General features: G+C 39.4%; 1 protein-coding gene across 2 annotated transcripts in view; it reads right to left on the reverse strand.

Annotated features, from left to right (window-relative positions):
- Positions 1-6,000, reverse strand: part of NELL1 (neural EGFL like 1) — a 687,144-nt gene that overhangs the window by 509,573 nt on the left and 171,571 nt on the right. The gene's annotated exons all lie outside the window — the stretch shown is intronic.

Here is a 6,000-nt window from a genome sequence, read left to right on the forward strand (position 1 = left end):
TAATGATGTTGCAATAAACATGGAGGTGAATATATGTTTTCTACTAGTGCATTCATTTTCTTTGGATAAATACCCAGAAGTGGAATTGGGTCATATAATAACTCTAGTTTTAATTTTTTGAGGCCCTTCCATACTGGTCCAACCTACATTCTCACCAATAGGACTCAAGTGTTCCCTTTACTCCATATCCTTGACAACATCCGAACAGCTGTTAGAATGATAGCCATTCTAATAGGTGAGAGGTGATGCTTCATAGTGGTTTTAATTTGCATTTCATTGATGATTAGTGATGTTGAACATCTCTTCATATGCCTTTTGGCCTCTCTATGTCTTCTTTGGAAAAAAATTTATATTCATATCTTCTGCACATTTTTTAATTGGATTGTTGGTGGAGAGTTTTTGCTATTGGATGACCAAAACAATTTTTAAACATTATTCTCTTCTTTCAAAAGTACAATTCTTTTGAGAGCTACAATTTCTCTGTTGCCTTTTGGTGAAGACAGTCAACCTATAGCAAGTAACAACAGTGCAGTTTGCATGGACTAAAGCGAGCAAGCAGCATTTCAGCATCCCATGGACTGGGTAGATGCTTTTGCAAAGTAGGCTTGGGAATAGAGAGGAGCAGAGAAAAGCTAGGCTTAAGAAGAAAGCTCATCTCTATTGGGAGGCAGCATGTAGTTTATTGTAGGCAAAGCAAAGGCTACAGGTTTCTGTCTTGGAAAACTAGGGGATGGGGAGAGAGGAGATGACAGATACCTGGGTATCAGATCTCTCCAACAGTCATGCAGGCTAAATAGAGGGAATGTGTGGGGATTTTTGTAATAAAAAATACCATGAGGTATTCTCTTAAGCATTCTGAATCTCTGGAAATAAATGGGAGTAGGAGCTTACAGTTAAGGTTTTACTAACATGTATAGCGAAGGAGGCTTTTGATGCCTGTTCTGTCCAAAGCAGGACTTCAGGAGATGACACCCAGATGTGAGCATAAATCAGGTTACGTGGATCACAAGGTTCATGTGTTTTGTAAAAATGCAAAACAACTACAGTTACCTGATTAATCTTTGGATAATTAGAAGCGTAATTAAGCACAATAGCCATTTTCCCACGCATTCTCTTAATCAGGAATTTATAGTCTTGTTTCTATGGAAGTACACTCATGCTAGCCTTTCCACCCAATAAATATCTACCCCTGAGCTATTCTGCATCTGCTTTCTCTTTGAATCTCTGACCTCTCTGCCACTTTCCCAGACTCTTAACACTCACAGAGTCAGACCCTTTGTCATCATCTCCACTCCGTAAAAGAAGTTATAAATCACCTTGCTAATCAGTTGTGGTATCTTAGACATTTCAGTAGCTTTGTTACATGAAATTATTAAATTCGTACCAATACAGGTGACTTTGTTCCACAGCACAGCTTTATAAATATAGCTTCACTTGTGTTTTTCCTTGAATACAGCTCCAAGAATGGTTTTTCAAGGAAGAAAGAACTTCCCCTTATAAATTAAGATGTTTGGTACCTCACAGCCAACAATATGCTCCTGGCAGGGATGATGAAACCTGGCCTCCCATCTAAGAACAATTTCTCCTGCTACCTGCCAATTCTCCCAAAAGATGTAGATGTGGGAAACCCACTTTCTCTTAGTGCTGGCCTCAAAGAGTACACACTCTTCCAATTCCAAGAAAGATCCTCAGATACATTAATGAAGTAAGTTGATGATAATGAGGAGGAGGGTAACTGCTGTGATCCACTAAATGTTTATTGAATACCATACAGTGAGCTAAGTTTTTGACATGCATTCCTTAACTAGGAAATCCAATTGGCATTAACTATAAAAAAACACTATTTTACAACTTGTGATCTGCAAAATATCTATTGCCTGGTACCAGGACCACCATGGACTATTAATGATCCACACAATCTGTACTTTTTCTAGGAATTCTTGATACTTGCTCTATAAAAAAAAAACTGCTTTCAGTCATGAGCACTGAACTAAAGGTATTTTTCTGAAACCACAATGATCAACTAATTCAGGCAGGTATACATAGGCTCAGACTAAGTTATGCAAAAGTAACAGGAATGGCACTCTCCAAAATTTCAGTGATTTACACAATTTTTTTCTACTCATGCCACATGTCCATCACCAGACAGTTGTCACACTATTCCATATCATCTTTATTCTGGAAGCCCAGCTCTGCCCTGTAGCATTGCTGGTTTCTTTAGCAAGAAAAGAGAATGAGGTGGAACCCCGTGATAGATGTTAAAACTTCTACTCTAAAATAGTACATTTCATGTCCACTCACATTTGATTGGATCAAGAGGAACAATACAACATTGGAACAGGGTGAGATGGGAAGGTAGGGCCTAACACAAGTCATAAATGAATTGAGTATTATCTTTCTTCATTTATCTTAGTCTTAGTGTCCACACCCATAAAATGGCATTAATATGGCCAATGTTGCCACTTTCATCACAGGTTTATCAAGAGGCCAAAGAGCACACTCTCTATAAAAGGAGCCTGAGAACTTCAGAGCACTCTGCAAGTATAAAGTATATCATTTAAAGCTAATCGTTGTACTTTCCATGCCTGGCAGATTGCATAGTATATTTGATGTCACATTGTTCTTTATTCTTCTAAATAACTTTTTATTTCAGGAAGAAAAATGTTTATGGCACTCTATTTATGTAGACTCCACATTCAAAAAAAAGAGCTTAAGTAGGCCTCAATTGCTAGACTTTGCTCAGACACTACCTGTAATTTAAGCTAATGCATCTGAAACTATGTCAGACCAACCCATTGAAAATGTCTTCAGGAAGGTAAAAAGACTCAGCATACCAGATTCATTAAACATCAAAATCCAACAAAAGCAGCTTTCAAATGGGGACCGTTCCTGTTTGAGTCAGACCAGGCAAAATGAAATGACCTCCCATGCATTGTATCAGAGCTGACAAAGGGTGTTATTAACTTCTATTGATTGGCTTGGAGTTCTAATATCTTCTCTATGGCAGTTTCTACAGCAATCTCTGCAGAGAAGGGGTCCTCAACACCATCTATCTGCTACTACCCCAGGAAGTTAAAAAATCTGAAAGCCTTTTTGCTTCCTTTTCCACCAAGAGAATGAATAGGCTTTTCAAGATGGCCTGGAGAATGTGTATAACATTTTGTTTTAATTTCCAATCCAGTCTTGTTCCTCACAGATTGTACAATATGGGTCATTTTCACTCCATTTGCTCAGAGTAAAAAAATAACTTGCCTGAAGCAGTTCATAAGTATCTACTTCTCTCTAAAGCTATGGTGAGACAATGAACTCAGATCTCTGAGTCCCTGGTACCCAAGTGGTACTTGGCGACCTCTCACCTTGTCTATCAGATCATCCCAGAAGACAATTCTGAGGACAGAGCTGGGAAAATGGCCATAAACCAAATTTTATCATAAAAGAATGGAGTCAGCATAGCTTTTTGCCCACCCAAAGCCATTTCTACACTCTTCTTGTTGTCATAATCCATATTGGTTCAGGTAAAGAACAAAGACCATTTTGCCTCTGGGAAGGGAAAACCCTACTCCAGCTCCAGGGGGTGAACACAGTCAGCCCAAACCAGTGGCAGTCATCTCACCCACCTTTCTCAAGCATTGGTCTAGCAGTGGAAAGGACGAAGCCCAGGTGTGAAAAACAATGTTAGTGGGAGTGCTTATGGGGGACCTTCTAGAAAGGACTTTTCTTAAACATGAAAAAACAGATCCTTACACAGAAAAGGTTTGAAACCCTGGCCCTTCTTTCCTTACTTGTTTTGGACACTGGTGCGTGGGGCTATGGCAGCAGCCATCATGCAACTATAGGAAAATAAGCCCAAAGTCCAACATGCTGAGGATGGCAGAATTGAGAGAAGAGCAATTGCTCTCAATGCTGATATTCACTCAACATGGTTCTCAGTGCCTCCCATCCAGATGCCCAGTATTTGACTCCCTGGGTTCTATTCTTCTACCATAAGTGAGCTCTAATACTTTTTCATTTCTTTTTAGGTGCTATCCTTCTCTCCATGAGCAAGCCCTCTGGAACTTGTGGGAAGTCTCCGTGATAAGAGAGAAATGAGTGAATCCTAAGCGCATCACCATTACCCAAAGTGGTGATGCCCACTGGCCCACAGTCGGGCACATACACTAAGCTGAAAATGAGTATGTAAAAAAAACCCAGTAATTAATATCTAAAATCACTCAACATAATGAATAAAATAAGGCCTCACACAGGAGAGCAGGTTTAATATCACAAATGGCTTTCAGGGGTTGGTTCTATGGAATAAAGAAATGTATCAACGAGAAGAGAATCAGAGTCCCAAAAAGCATTTGCATCAGCAATTCTCTCCTGAATCCTGCCAGCTCTCAGTATTTTTTCCATGGAGAATGGAGAATAGGGTGTTTACATTTTTTTTAATTTTTAAATTATATTAATTTTATGACAAAAATAGAAAATAGCATAGAGATATAAAAATATCAATGTGATGTATTGAAATTAATAGTCATCCAAAACTGACAATAAGTAGTATGTTATTAAAGGGTGGAGAAAAGGTTCATGACCAAAGGGACAACTTCATCCTTCCAAGTAGCATGTCTCCCTAATCAACTTCAAATCTATAAAGGTAAGCAAAAGGAAAAAAAGGTGAAAAGGAGAGGTGGAAAAATCCATTAGTTAAACAATAATGTTAATGAGAACCAAAGCAGCAATGAAGTCTTCCAGGAGAGATGAAAAGCAGAGGCACTGCCTACCACATATTAAGCCCTTGCACTGATCAGACACATTTCCAAACAACTGAAAAGGTCTTTAGTCAAAGCCAAAAAGTTAAGCAGGAGTCAACCATTTAAAATAGTAGAATGGAAAGGGATTTACCATTATTGGCACCAGTTGTCTTTACCTTGAGAATATCTGACCCACGTGAGAACCCAGCAATTTGAAAGAGAATGACCAAGACTGTGCAGCATTCATTCCATTCAAAACATCCACTTCCTGATTAGCAGATCACCAAGGCTCAATATATAGTTAGTGAAGATTACAGGAATTATTGGGTCCAACCAGGACAGAGAAACAACTTAGCCATCATTTCTCCTATTAGAGCCTCTCTAAAGTTAAGGAAGGGAGCCCGTGAGCACCTGGGAATGAATGGGCTCAGGTATTAGAGTGCTATACACATAGGCCAGGGTCAGAGCTAATCCCTGCTCCTCTGGTATATTAAAGGAGCAGGGGTGAACAATGCTCCCCATTAACAGGGTTGAGTTCTGAGCTTGGAAAAAAGGGTTCTGCTCTCTAGAGTAAAAAGTGAGGTCACTGATGCTTAAGGCCACTAACCCATAATAATGGCTTCAGTCCATGTGCTAAAGTTATGCGTCTATCTATCTACCGCCTTGACTTTTAGTAGAATTTGTTAATTATTAATCCATGAATAAGCCATTAAAACCCAATCGGAAACCAATGCTGACCTTGGGAAGTGAAGAAAATGGCAGTTGGGTATACACTAGCATAAAAGCATCATTCAAAAAAAGGACCCACCACATAACATTTCACTGATCTTGGAGATGACAACATATTCAAAGGAGATAACAGAAAAGGATGTGTTTGTGGTTTTGCTGATGATTGTTAAATACAGTGATAGCAGAACATGGGATGTGATATGGCCCAACTGCCTTCATTGCTTTGCTGTGTTTCATGATCACCTTCAAAGGTCTTGCTTTCATATGTTTCTAAGCAGCTGAGAAAAAAACAGGAGAATAGATACCCTAGGTCAGTGGTCAGCAAACTGGGGCTCACAAGCCACATGAGGCTCTTTGGCCCCTTGAATGTGGCCACGAAGTTTCAATCACACTGTACGTGCACGCCCACACGTGGTATTTTGTGGAAGAGCCACACTCAAGGGGCCGCAATTTGCCGATCACTGATCTAGTGCATTCTTTAGGCAAAGCTCAAATTTCAGTAGCTAGAGAGGATGAAATTTAATTTTCTCCTTAGTTATTC

This window comes from Myotis davidii, unplaced genomic scaffold, assembly GCF_000327345.1.
Source record: "Myotis davidii unplaced genomic scaffold, ASM32734v1 scaffold330, whole genome shotgun sequence".
Classification (NCBI taxonomy): domain Eukaryota; kingdom Metazoa; phylum Chordata; class Mammalia; order Chiroptera; family Vespertilionidae; genus Myotis; species Myotis davidii.